Source organism: Haplochromis burtoni, unplaced genomic scaffold, assembly GCF_018398535.1.
Source record: "Haplochromis burtoni strain Fernald_Lab_line unplaced genomic scaffold, NCSU_Asbu1 Contig_230, whole genome shotgun sequence".
Lineage (NCBI taxonomy): Eukaryota > Metazoa > Chordata > Actinopteri > Cichliformes > Cichlidae > Haplochromis > Haplochromis burtoni.
In genome coordinates this window covers 383,917-398,734 of record NW_024582591.1, presented here as the reverse complement: position 1 = coordinate 398,734, position 14,818 = coordinate 383,917, and the positions used below count along the sequence as shown (strand labels likewise).

Genomic DNA, 14,818 nt, shown 5'->3' with positions numbered 1-14,818 from the left:
TGACTGAAGGAGAGCTACAGGGGTTGCTGCGTTCTGTAAAGCTGCTACCGTACTGAGTGTTGAACTGTGCAGTATGTTCACATTACTAACATTAGTTATGGTTCACAGCAGAGGTGCTAGAGGTTTGTGCAGCGATATTGGTGAAAAAGCTGAGTGCACTTACAAAATCACCATGCTATAGGATGTGTTATTGTATCTCTTTATAGCTCTCACATTTGCTTTACCGCTGATGTTATCTTCTGTTGTTTTTTCCTGTAAGCCACGGTGCAGGACCTGACCACATCTGTAATGCACTTTAAACTCAAACCCAGCTTGGTCTTTTGTCACAATTTGGACTGAAAACCATCATAAAACAAAACATGCCAGTTATAAAATCGTTCCTAGTAGATTCCTGGAAAATAACGATTTGGAAAATTCAGATTCCCCCGGATATCCTGAAGGAATTTACCAGACTGTTTATCTCACTTTTTTCCGTCCTCTCAAACTTGTTCAAATTCCAGGACTAGCAGGAAGGCTGAATTTCAGTACTCGCTCTGCAATCTCCGTCCGTTCTGTTTCACTGACAGCTGCTAGACTGCGTCGGCCTTGCTTGACCTTTATGAAACAACAACACAAAACCACACAATGTAGCAGAATCTTGGATATACTTCTCTCTTCACCATTTCTGGTGCAACACATACATAGCAGAGCTCTTATACGAATACAGACACCAACATCGGAGCTTTCCATCACAGAAAAACTTACATATTCCTGTTCACAGCATCATGTCAAAAATGCTGTCGGATGGATGTCAGCTTCTTTCCGGAGATGCCATTTGATCACAGAGAATGTAGACCGCAGTGCTTCAAGCAACAGATACATTAAATAAAAGCACGCGCACGCACACACTCCTGCTTACTGCTGTCTCTCAGCCATGCCTCTCCACTCACTGTATTTCTAATCAGGCATGGCAGAGGACACCTCCGGTCTCCCTGGTGCTCTGGGCTCTGCCTCTCTGTGTGAGTGTCTGTCAGTTTAGTTTATGTTGGGTGCTAGTCTCTTTGAAGTCTCTTTTAAACAGCCTGGTTTCATATGACGTTAAACAGACCCACAACTCTCCATTGTTCTTGTTAAGCCATTAGCATACTGCACTTCCTCCATCTTTCTTTTAAACCTCCATCCTGGTCATCATGCACTCTCGTTCCCAGCCGCCCCACCCCCACTCCCTCCCGTTTCTCTCTTAGTGATGTTTTCTCCTTTCAATAGCGGTTGCCATCACTACTTCCCTACAAAAACACAATTTCCTCCTTCACATCCTTCTCTGTGTCTCTCTTCATCTTCCCCTCCTCTCCTTTTCTCCACAGGCTTAATCCCCCTTTAGAGATTGCACAACCACTATTTCTCACAACCATTTGGAAAAACTCAGCAAGAGGATCCAGCACTTCACTCGCTTTAGAATTTATGACTGCGAGCGAGGATCCTCCCTTCTAGGGATTTCATGTTTATATGTATAAAAGAATATTCAGAGGAAGGCAGGGAGATAATACTGTACGTGACTGAGGGCAAATGAAAGAGATGATGAGTGTTACTAATAAACACAAAGTTTGTCCTGCTAAATATGTTAAACGACAAATGTGGACCCTCTGTATAGCAGTTTTGTTTTGTTTTGTTTTTTAAAAATCATAATATACAACCAGGTGTATTTTGTTTCTAAAAGTGTCTAAACATGCTGCCTTTTTGAAGCTTCCTTAAGAGGAAAACCAGAGACGGTGCTATTCAGGTGTACGAGTTGTCCTTGGGTCATATAGGCTTGATAAGCTCAACAGTTTCCAAGACAACGCTGATGGGAGCGCTGATTTTCTGAACAGTCGTAATGCATCTCAATTGGAGCAGAACAAGGCTCAGGCTAACATTAGGGGAGGGAAATAGAAACAGAACACGGTGGCCTGAAGCCCCGTCTTCATGCTTCTCTAAGGAGTACACAGTCGCCTGAGGCAAATCAGCTGGGTTCGCTTAATATCCAGATCATAACCTTGACTGCAGAATATAGACTGGTCCCGTCGAGGAAATAAAAAACCCAAGGACTGGGACACAACTGAGAGAGAGTGAAAGAGACCTGCCATCAGTTAACAAAAAAAAAGGGAGAGAAAATACACGCTCTGCCCATCTGACAGTGGACTTAAAAAACATACCGAGCACTGTACCTCTTTGGCATGTTGCTCTCTTCACCGTGAGTTACAAGCTACATTGTATGATTCAGACTAATGCAAAATCCAAGACACTTTAATGAACAACCCAGAACACACACACACACACACTTAAACATGCCCCCTCCCACACACACACACACACACACACACACACACACACACAAAGAATTTGTTTAGGCTGCAATCTATAATTAATTAACCACAAGATTCATTGGTGACAGTGTTTTAGTTAATATTAGTGCGAGCCTGTAGAGCTCGAAGAATTCAATCATCACTTAAAAATCCCCCATGAGTCAAGATATCATTTTCCCCATCGAATCACGACATGCTCTTAGCTGCATCAGTGGAAATAAATAAGGGAGATGGAAACAGTGTCAGAAAAGGGCAGAGGAGGTCAACTCAATCCTGTTTGCTGCGTAGATGCTCTCTGCTCCAGCGGAAAATACATGCAAAGTTAGCTAAACTAGTTTCTGAACTAAGAGCTACAAACTCTAAGGCACTAAAACAGGTTCAACTTTCTATTAATGTAGCATGTCAGGAGTCAGGCAGCTGCTCTGCAGGTGGACAGGACTGCGTTATTAATAGGTTATGAGCGAGGCTCTGGGATTGATTACCGATTTATGTTCTACATTTTTTCTCAGTTTTTAATTTTTTTTTCATTCAGACTAATATATTTTAAATTTGAATGGGTCTCAATGATCAGTGTTAGGTGTTTATTTAGAAAAACTCTTTTGTTATTTTATTCAATCCGTTTTTTAAAGCAGCTCTGCAAACTGGCTTACTCACTCTGATTGTCTTCCACATGTCACATGAATCCTTAATGATTTTAACTTGGTGGACATTATTGTTCATTGTTTTGTTATTTATTTATTTATTTTACTCATGTGTGATCTTTGTTTTGAAAGGGGCTTAAAATAATAATAATTATTATTATTTATATACACTCACCGGCCATTTCATTAGGTATACCTGCTTTAACAGTAATCTATTGGGATTTACAAAGAATGGTCTGAAAAAGAGAAAAGATTGAGTGAGCAGCAATTCTCTGGGTGAAAATAACGTATGGTTGAACAGCAATATTGATAATGGCCTTGCTTTGGCCTAAATACTGATATTAGTAACGATCTAAAAGAAATCAATACACCAAAATCAAAATGGTGCTATTCTCTTTGCAGTGATGGTTGTGAGCGTCGCGGTATTTCAGCATGAAAGTCACCTCACTAAAAGAAAAAGGTGCCACTTAGAGAACATTTCATGATTTCCACAGACCATCTAATAATTAAGACTAACCTGAGTACAGAAAAGGAGTGCCCAACATCAGCTGATGTCAAGATTAATTGTCGTCATCTCAGACACAACATTTCCAATTTCACAACACTCACAACAACAACAACTAAATCAAGCCAATAGACGTGCTTAAACACAGCAGCGCTCAGCTGAAACAGGCCCTGCTTCAGTTGTTTAGTTTCATTCTCCCGACACTTCTATAGTCTGGTTGTTTTCCTGAGATGTGGAGCCTGGGGCTTTTTTATCCCCACTACAGAGCTGAGAAATATCAGACCGCACGTACTACTAAGCCACTTGTGTAAGCAGAGTCAATCCCCCAGTATTATCAATGCCTGGTTCCTGGCCTTATTTATTGAAAACATTCCCCTGAGCAAACCCATATTGGCTTTTTACCAAATCACGGTATTACTGGCCACATTTACACTCTACACACTCTAATTAATCAGCACGTACGCCACAAAACAATGGTAAAATCTTTGCATGCTTTATTGATTTTTAGAAAGGCTTTCGATTCCATTTTGCTAGAGGGTTTAAATTAAAACATTCTCTGAATAAGCACAGCAGGTAGACGTTTGAAAACAATTAAGTCGACGTAAAGTCTTATTCGAATGACCATCAGTACATGAGGAATGCAGAGGTTGTCAATAATCCTAATCCATAATTTCTAATGTTAAAGAAAATCTTTTTTGCGTGTGTTTGGTATTTTATCAAGACTTCTTTTCTGCTTCTTTAAACACAGCATGAAAAGTCATTCACATAAAGGTCAAGATGAAACCTCTCAAGTAGGATGGAATGGCTGATATATATGATAGTATCTTTCAACAGTTTTATGTGACAACCTATAAATAGTTCAGTCTTCACCGAGGGGCCAGACAGATTTCAATCAATATTTGTCAAAAAATAGCCCACATATAAGCCTGAGGACTCATATCATTATTCAAGCTTAATGCCAAAGGCCTGCATTCAAAATATAAAATTAGATTCACAAGTTTAAGTATTATTAATGTTTTAAAGCACCAGAAATAAAAGCAATTGCTGTGAACAATAACCCATTTCACTCTAATGTTTACTTTGTTTTTGGATGACAACTAGATTTTAGTTATTGATGCATGAACAGGTTCATGTTAATGTTCCTGCAGGTAAAGGTGGGGCTGACTTGAACCATTTCACATACTGCTGGGTAGCGTGTGAATTCCCCTTTGGGCATCATAATGTTAGTTATTTCAAGCTAAACACTAGGGCTGCACGATTAATCGTTAGAAAATCGCGATCTCGATTCATACTTATGTGCGATCTCATTTCCAAATGACAACGATTTAAAAAAAAAAAAAAAAGACGACGATTGTACCGCATTTTGATCCGGGACGTACTCTGCATGAAAACAAGCGCTCACTCTTCCTCTCAACAAATGACAAGGGCGGAGCCTTATACCACGTGATACAGAAGCTGTGCCGTGTGAATTAGACAGGGAAAAAACAACGGAGAGCACGTCAGGGATGACGAGAAAGTGACAGGAGAAAATCCGTCCCGGTCAACCACCCAAACATCAATAACGGGAACCTTATACAGCGCTTCCCTATACCCGTCGAACTCCCGCAGGCACAAAGAAATTACGGAGGCTATCACTTATCACCTGACCAAAGATATGGCTCCCATCAACACTGTGCAAAACGAGGGATTTAGGAAAATGATCAACACCCTAGACAAACGCTACACAGTGCCGTCCCGCAACTATTTTTCTATTGTTGCACTACCTGCTCTATACACGCAGGTCGAGCAACGGTGGAGACGGAATTTCAAGCAGTACAACATTTTGCGGCAACAACAAAACGTGAGACATTTGTTGTTTTTATGTTTATTTATTGTTTTTATGTTCAGTCTCAACTGTTACGAAGTTGATGTGCAGTTAATAAGTGCAATAAATATTTATACTGGAAAAGAAAATCGTGAGAGAATCGTGATCTCAATTCTAAGCCAAAAAATCGTGATTCCATTTTATGCAAAATCGTGCAGCCCTACCTAAATCACAGACCTTGTTTCCTGTGCTAGGTGTCCCTCCACACAGATGTGCAAGGGTAATTTCTAAATCGGACAAGTTATGCTGGTAATACCGATCCTGAGCAAACAGGGCTCATATCAGTAATAAAAGCAGGAAAAAAATTGGAAGAGGCTAATGAAGGGGAAAAAATGAAAGAAGAAAAAAAAAAAGCAGGGACAAAAACAGCACTTCAGCCTCCGGCAGCAGTATTGACAGTCAACTACAATGAATTTAAAATCATGAGCTTAGAAAAAAAGCCCAAATCTCAGGAAAACAAATAGAAATTCAAATTAGGAAATACCCAATGCAGTCAGTACCTGGCGTTTAAAAACACTGCTTTGGTAAACTATCATCTGGCAGTGAATGCACTGAAACAAAAAGCATTTTTGGCATTTAGGAGAAAATCAGAAACTTCAGCTATCTCCCAAGTTAAGTCAAACCTGTCTTGGACGGACCATCAGCTGTTAAGAGATCACTAGATGTCAGCTACCCATCAGAGTTCTGCATGCAAAAAACTGCAGGTCCATAATAAACATCCCAGGTAATACCCACTGATTAGCAACACTGAAAAAAGAACACCTGAAGTCACAATGAACAAGGACCAAAGGAACCTTTTTTACAATTCTAAAGATATAAAGACCTTTAGCACTTCCTCCAAACTACGTGGGGCATCAACATGAAAATCAAAGCAAATTAAATCTGGCATAATTTTTGGACACAATCCTTGGTCACGGATCAACATAAGCTGCAGGCACAAATGATCTATTAACTGGCTTTTGTAAGTAGTACAGGGAGGAAGCCTCTGTCTACAGTTAACAGCTACCTGTAAACTTAACACACAAAGAAAGAAGTCATTTTTAATGCTGAGTTATACTGGTTTCAGTTGCATGTCTCATTTCCAACTCAACTGTTAACTTTAAACCATGAAACACAACAAAGACACACCTCCAATCATGCTACTCCCTGGCTTGTTATTGTGGTTGTAGCCTAGCTGTAGCCATGCCAACTGCCAACTCCCAACTGGCTATTTAATCATGTTGGGATTCCTACTGTCATTGGGAATGCAAGCAGAAAACACTCTTTAGAAATGTAGTTCTCAGGGGACCACACCTGTGAGTCGCTAAACCTTGGGGAGCCCCCAGAAGTGTATTAGTCAGAACGTACCATTACTGAAATAAACCTCAACACTGTTCAACCTCAGACCAACATGGCCTTCCAATAACCAAAGAAAGTATTTTTGGATGCTCCCTTATTTCCCATGGGTTTGTCACAGTGGATGGATCTGCATGTTTGACTTGGCAAAGACTTCCTGGAGCAACCCTCCCATTTATCTGGGCTTGGGACCAGCACTAGGAGTGCATTAGCTTGTGACCCCCTGAGGCTGGGTTTGTATCTCCTCCAAAAACAAATCAAAGTAAACTAAATTATTAAAGTGATAAAAAAAAAATTGTATCTAGAACAATAGGTAAATCAAATGCAATTTGTAATTGTCCCTAAAGCATGAATATAAATTGGTAGAGTAACATAAACTGTCTGAAATGCAAAACATAAACAGTTCCTGATGAAATACAGACTAAGCGGACACAGTCTAGCCACAGAGAACCAGTGACACAAGAAAGCTGGCCTATGAACCGAGGAAGAGGCACCGCAGAACAGTACTTCTTAAAATATAACAAATAATATCAGAGCCAAATTTGGTTTGTGAATCTTCGCATAGGTGGATGACAGTGAAAAACAGCTGATTCTGTTAGTTGAGGGACCTGCAGCATCTATCTAAACTATCTATTGGGGTTTGTGATACAGCCTCAAAAATCATATTACAATATTTAAAGTAATTTTACAATAATGATCATTCTGACAATATTGGACAAATAAAATGCTGATAAAACGTTTTCCATCCTTCTTTTCCAATGAGCTACTGTCATTGAAGACAAACTACCTTATTCAAAGTGTGAATCTTTCACCACAAGGTGAAAGCAGAAGCAGCATTAGAGCGTAATAGTAGTGACACAGCATAAGTCAAATACTGGTGGTGGAGTTTTCCCTGTAATTCTAAGTGAAAGTATAACACAACCTGCACATCACCACCTGATAGTATCTCCTCCTCCTGTACGTTCATACCCTGGTTTTACATGGTGGTGTCTTTTTGCCCCAAGTGATATAAGAAGTTAGTTTCCACGTTTATCAGGAACAGTTTTCTCATATATTTTGCAAAGAATTATTTTTTTTTGGAGTTTGTTGAAATAGCTTCCTTTTTACAAAACCAGAGTTTGCCATCCAGCTCTCTATGTCAGACATGCCTGTTCTTGTCAAGTTGTTGTGTTCACTAAGGAACATAGATGCTTTTTATATCCCATAAAAATGTATTCCCCATATTATCGCAGAGGATTCATCCCTACTACTTACATAAAACATTGTTAAAAGTTCTAAAAATCAGTTTAAAATACAAAGAGGAGTACAGAGAGAACTGCCCATGGCAGCGTAAAAGTCCCAGCTAAAATTGATTACCAATGCAAAACTTGGCTCACAAGCAAAGTGGAATTAAATACTTCAATCTCCAATCACTGGGGCCTTTTTGGCCAAAATCAATATGCATTACTGTCACGAGGGGTGTTCCCCTGATGGTTGGAAAGAGAGTGGAGCTTTTTTTGTACACGTATTAAAATAAATTGATCACAACACACCTAAGAACACATAAATGACTGCATCATCCTGGTGGTCCGTTTGATGTTAGTATGCTGTAAATGATCTTTTAACAACTATTAACTTTTTTGCACTTGCCTCGCAAAAATGCAAAGGTACACACAGTGGAGGCTTTGATCACACTGGCTGGCACAAATAATACAACAGTTTACACAATTAAAACATCATCGCAGGCTGTGTGTTAATTGGTGTTAACATGTACTCACACAGAAACTCCCTAATCACCCTGTAATACTTAAAGTCTGAACCATTAGGCCCAGTGGGTTTGTGTGTCTGGTCTCCCCTGTATGTTTGCGGCTCTTTTCTACTATTACAGCTGCTGCTATTCCTACTATAACTCATGCCAAGCAGGAGGGATTAACAGGTCTCTGAGAGCACAGCTGGATTTCTCTGCCTACTAACCACTTTAACAATATGCTTTGATTTTTTTTTTAATCTAAAAATATGAAAAATTTTAATATTTCTAAGACTATGTTACAGTGCAACCTCACAATTTTGTGGCTGCTTTCCTCTGTAAAACGTCTTACAGTACCTTAGGCAAAAAAAAAGGAAAGAAAATGTCTTTAAAGTTTATATCTGAAGCTACTTGGAAGAGAACTGCATTGCTGTCTATTAAGCATGACTTCTTAATAGACTGTACCATGTCAGCATGTCTATTTCCCCAGCACATAATATGTGATATATTTGTCATATTCTTTGGACTTTTGTGGAGTTACTGGTCAATTTTCATACATACACAGTGTAAAAACCAATGTGCAGACATATGTTTAGCTGCCCCCCAGGTAACACACAATAACAAAAAAATCAAAGGTTAACTAGGCTCTGATTCCTCACTGCATTAAAGTATCTGTTGTGTTACACAATTTCTAATCTGTATTATAAAGCACACAGACATACAAGAGTAAACAACAACAACAAGGAATCAGGAAAAATGCTTTGTATTGTTGCGTTGCATTCCTTGCATTATGTTGCATTGATGGTTCTTTTGCAACCCTCTTTTCATCGTTATGCCATTGTTACGATTTTTAGCATTATTGATGATCAGTGTTCTGACTTTCTCACTCTCATTTTAGAACCAAACACAGCAGCGCTTTAAGTGTCGTTTAAAATTCCTTAAGAAAACTCTAATGCAATCTTCACATTAACTGAATTTCCTGGAACAGAAAAAGCTTGATAAAAGTTGATTTATAGTTGCTGTTACAGCAGCTGATAAGATCAAAGAAACATCCCAACAGTGTTATGTGCCAAAGGTAGTTTGGATTTTTCAAATATGGTAACAAATCAGATATAATAAAGCTTTGTAAATTTTAGAGAAGGGCATTGCTGGATGTCAGCAACAGGGGGGAACGGGGAACCACAGAAGCCAATAACACTAATGTAGTGTTGCAAATGAAACTTCTGCTAACATTAACTTCCCACACTGACACAATATGACACATTTTGCCTTTGGATTTTCAGATTTTACTCATCTCTGTATTTAGCATGTTACCCTTTTTCACACATAGCCACCAGACAGTAAATAGTCATAAAGAGAGCAACGTGCTGCAAAGACACGCGTCACTATTTTGGGAACTTTCTTTTAGTTTTGACACATTTATAGGCACAAAATTGATAACAGGAGCAATTTACAAACTAATCGGTGATTTCAATCCTTACTTATGTACCTATGACCCTTAATTTTTGTTTTTCAACAATTGTTTAACAACACTTTAATTAGAATACTTAAACTTGTGTATACAAATAGTGTGCTAGTATAATAATGTGTGACAATGGCATAGATTTGTTCAAGGGTTCAACACACAGAGCATAAACAATAGATCATAGCAAAGTCTGAAATATGAAGACAATACGAGACAGTTACATAACTGTTACAAGCTGTTTCTATGACGCATTAATGAGTTACTGATAGTAAAAAATGAGAGAAATAAGTGATATGAGATCGGATGAAGCAGTGCTCTCCTACATGCATTTTACAGTTGTAATAATACTCTAGCTATTATTCTTGTTATATCTTCATTTCTCATTCTTTCTTTTTACTCTTCTTTAACTTGACCTCATTTTTATTTTTTTTATTTTTTTAATCACTGTTGTATATATAAAGACTTTGCCCTCACAATGAGCCTGTGGCACTTTAACTATTTTGTTTATTTATTTCAAACTATACTTTTTTTTTTTTATCCTGCTATGGTAACAATGTAGCTTCCCTTGTGAGATCAATAAAGTATCTATCTGTGTAGATATGTATATTCTTCATTAAATATAGCTGCTGTAACTTGGGCTTTCTACATGATTGCACAGCTGAATGAGGCTAATAAATGGGGACCCCACCATGCAGCTTACAAAGAATTGCATGCACCGCTCCCGCTTCACTCAGGCAACAACAAGGCAGACCCACCTCTCCAATGGAAAGCCTTTCACTTAGCTAACCTCTTTGACAAAGGCAGCAGAAATGCAACATGAGCACCAGAATTGAGTCAAAGTGAATGCAAATGTGCCTAATTTGCAATCAAAAGGGTCAGCACACAAAATCAAAAGAGGCACTTTGCTGTTAATGGGGTGCTGAGGTTTATGTTTGACAATGTAACATGTAATTTCTCAAAAATAGTTTAAGCACACATTTTGATTTTGCCCGTAGGTGAATAAATCTAGTTTGTAGTATACATCAGGATCATATGGGGTGCAATGTTAAAAGGAGGTTATATTTAGACTGAATTTTATCCACTGAACTTCTCTTGTTAAAGAAATTGGATTTTTCAACCAGAAGATAGACTGGCTTATTAAAACAAAGAAAGGGTCACCATAGAGGAGCTGAGGTCAGTAAAAGAAAAAAAAAGAAAAAGTTGCATATGCATGAACCGGTAAATATGTTTAATATATCCAGTTCAATACACAGTACAATAAAAACAAAATCTCAGCCCTTTAGGTTTCAATATGAACAACCCTATCTACAAAAACGGTTGTGTTAACTGTTCCTTGTTGCATCACTTTGTGTAGCCATTCCTTAATTCGTACCTTTCAAAGTGAGTTAAGGGGTCTCTGGTCAGATGTGCAGGGTGCTCCACCAGTAGAGGGGGCGGAGCTTCAGAGATCCCACTTCCTCTTTTGCTCGTCACTCATACATGCTCCTTGAAGAGAAAAGAGAAATAAATTTCGAATAAATATTTATTGTGCTAAGGATGTTAAAAGACACCAAACATGCTGGCTAGAGGAAACTCTTATGCAATCTTGAAACTAGAATAAGGAAATGCTTTAAAACAGCTCTCCATTTATTTATTGTTTTCAAAATTCATGCATCGTACATAGGGAGAGTATTTTTTCAAATGCCAGGCAAGCTCCCACTCAGCAAATTATGCAAATGAGCCAAGATTCAGTCAAACGTGCCAGTATAGTGGACTTTGGAAAGTTCTCAGTCAATTAAAAATTGGCATCCAAGGTCCGCATCTCTTTTTATTATGTCATAAACCAATCATCGTTCCTCTTTCCAGCGGAAATCTAAAGGTCAAACATGACCAAAGACGCCGCCAGCTTTGCAGCAGGATAAAAAAAAGCAAGCGGGGAAACAGAGGGATGATGGGGATGATGGGGTGGAGGGAAGCAGGGATAGGCAACTGACGAATTCTCAGAACTGCTCATTTCACTGGATTAATCTGCTATTTTTGAAAAGTCCACAGAGAGCAGAGATGAGAGCGAATATGACTCAGAGTGGGCCTGTGTGTATGCGGGTCTGCGTGTCCTTCAATCCGGCCCTTGGCCTACTTTAAAGCCAAGTCATCATTCTGGTCCACTGGGGCCTCATATTGCCAGCCAGTGTATATATGTGTATATTGAGGAATTGTATTACAAAAGCAGCCATACCATAAATCTCTTCCTGCCAGCCCACACACTTCTGCATTAGTGAGTGTGAGGAGGCTGTGCTGCAGTGCAGGTATGCCTCAGTATGAGAAGAGTCGTGGCCACCAAAGGTGTCTGCCTGTCTCCTTCTGGGTGCGTCATCAATCCTCATCTCTCTCTTACTTTATCTCTCATATACGTCGTAAGCCGTCTCTCTGTCTGCCCTTCTTTTCTCACTCTTTACATGATTTAAATGAACCTCCATGAAGTTTGAGTGGAATGTAATTCATCTGCAAATTGGAAGCAGGACAAGCAAGAGCTTCTAAAAATACTCATCAGATTCCCCTGACAATGACAAAATAAAACTACAGAACACCCACCACACACTCACACATGACCACACAACACTGCAGTGCAAATAGCAACGCTCTCTGTCTTTGTCTGTGCAAACCTCTTGCTCTTTTTAAAGTCAGAAGGCTTTCTACCTGTCTCATTCTCTGCGAGTTTATGAGCTCTACATGTCTGGGTGGAAAAAAAGATGACAAAAACCACAAAACCCAAGCCGGCAGACAGCAAGCACAGCAGTGATGATGAGAGAATGAATATTGTGAGAAAAGTGTCTGGCAGTAGTGCCCTTTGTTACGCTCGTGATAATAAACTAGCCTCAGTGTTCATGAAGTTTTGAATGACTGTTTTTTACAAATGTAAACTTGACTTTGTACCTTTACAACCACAAAATGATTTCATAATAGATACTCCTGCTACCAAGGCATGCCCCATTTCAGAAATGAAGCACACACAAACACAAACACACTGTTCACAAGGCATAAAATATAGTGGCACATTGTTTTGGCTTACATATGGACAGAAGTATGAGGCAGAGAAAGTGAGCATGCAAGGACCCGTCCAAACACTGGCAAACACACAGTTGTGCCAGTGAAATCTGACATTATGTAAGCCAACACAGGAACCCTAATCCGGGCAGGGATAGCTCAGTAGGTAGCGTGGTGGCCCCATGATCGGAAGGTCGGGGGTTTGACTCCACTGAAAGGCTACCCTGAGGTACCCCTGAGCAAGGTACCGTCCCTACACACTGCTCCCCGGGCGCTGCATTGGTGGCTGCCCACTGCTTCACTGGGTGAATGGGTTAAATGCAGAGGAACTATTTCCCTATGGGGACTAACACACACACTTTACACTTAATCCAGAGAGCAGAAAGAGAAGTCTATGCCGTGAGTGTCCACTTTGTTGCATGCTAAGAGGTGTGATGTGTACTTATAGTAAGGAACTTTTTTATTTATGTTTGGGGATATGGCCATTTATTTTTTCCTGCTGCACCAAAATCATACCAGCTTTTACCTTCGGAAATGAGATAACTCCAAAACATGGCCTGCATATATTGTAGCACTGACACTGCTATGCACATGAGCCAGATGTGACTGAGCCAGTTTTACTGCAGTGAGCTAATTTTATCGCTGTAAGGCCTTACATAAAAATATGGAAAAATGTATCTGATTATGGCTGATGCATTGTAAAAAAAAAAAAAAAAGCAGCAAAAACAATTTTTCTGGCACAACTTCACCTGCTTCCAAGGTGCATGGAGAGGATGAAAGAAATAACATAGCAGGAACTCCAGCAACGCGTTTTGGCTTGTGGCCTTCATCAGGGTCATGATGACCCTGATGAAGGCCACAAGCCAAAACGCGTTGGTCAAATATTAAAGTTGTTCATCTTCCCTCAACTGTTGCTGGAGTTCCTGCTAAAAAAAAAAAAAGAAAAAGAAAAAGAAAGAAAGAACAAATTGCACCATGTACATAAAAAATACATAAAAATTTAAAGTACAGTTGAAAGTTGGTGTTTTAGTACTAATATATGAAGGATGTCAATGAGTGAATTTGGCAAAAGAAATTCCTCTCCCAAAGGTAAGCTTTTGTGAAGGCAGATCTCCTACTACAGACACCACAATCAGTATCAGGAGGCAAAAGGTTTGTGCATTTTGAATTTTCTGCAGTCTTTGCCATTCCTTTGTTTTGTACACCTCCCTTCTTCTTTGTTCCAGCTGTGAACCAAACCAGAGAATGCAGGATAGGAGCCAAAAGGCTGTGTCTTCATCCCACCCTACTCTTGCCTCTATCTCAGTCCCTACAGAACACCCTCTGTTATTAATTCAGTGTAACAGTCTCTTCTCCCACTTAGGCCTCTTTCCATTCAGCTTGACCCGACGTAATTCCTGTCGTAAATCCAAAATACCAGTGACTCAGGCGGACTAACAAATGCAGAGGTGAGGAGGTGCTCATGTGCGGACTAATGAAGAGATTTCTGCACGCAAGCATAAAAGGTTCTCTCTCTGTAAGCAAGACATTTTGCAGAAAGAGAATATCATAAGGTCCAACATGACACCTTGCAAGATAAAGCTGGCATGCTTAAGTGTGACAGCTGCAGCCAAACAAGGTTGAGGAGCTCTGGAACAACCTTTGTTCTGGACAATTTAGAGTGTAGTGTGGGTACAGCTAAAACTAACAGACAGTCAAATCAGTCTTTCACAATCCCCCAAAGCTCAGTGTGAGCACACTGTGATCAACCAGCCATGTCTAAGCATTAGACCTAACTGTTCCCCTCTCTCCACAGACTGCCACAGAAAGTCACAGAGTAGAGGGGAGACACTCATAGACAGGAAGAATGGCCTCTTCTTTTAGACTATGTGATAGCTTAGTAAGAGCATGAAGAATGTGTGTGTGTGTGTGTGTGTGTGTGTGTGTGTGTGTGTGTG

General features: G+C 39.7%; 1 protein-coding gene across 2 annotated transcripts in view; it reads right to left on the bottom strand.

The window, feature by feature from the left end:
• The window catches only part of galnt1 (UDP-N-acetyl-alpha-D-galactosamine:polypeptide N-acetylgalactosaminyltransferase 1), a 53,545-nt gene that overhangs the window by 25,561 nt on the left and 13,166 nt on the right, over nt 1–14,818 (bottom strand). For both annotated transcript variants that reach the window (XM_005937549.2, XM_042226853.1), the window contains exon 2: nt 11,230–11,342. The gene's annotated coding sequence lies outside the window, so the exon portion shown is untranslated. The remainder of the gene's footprint in view (nt 1–11,229; nt 11,343–14,818) is intronic.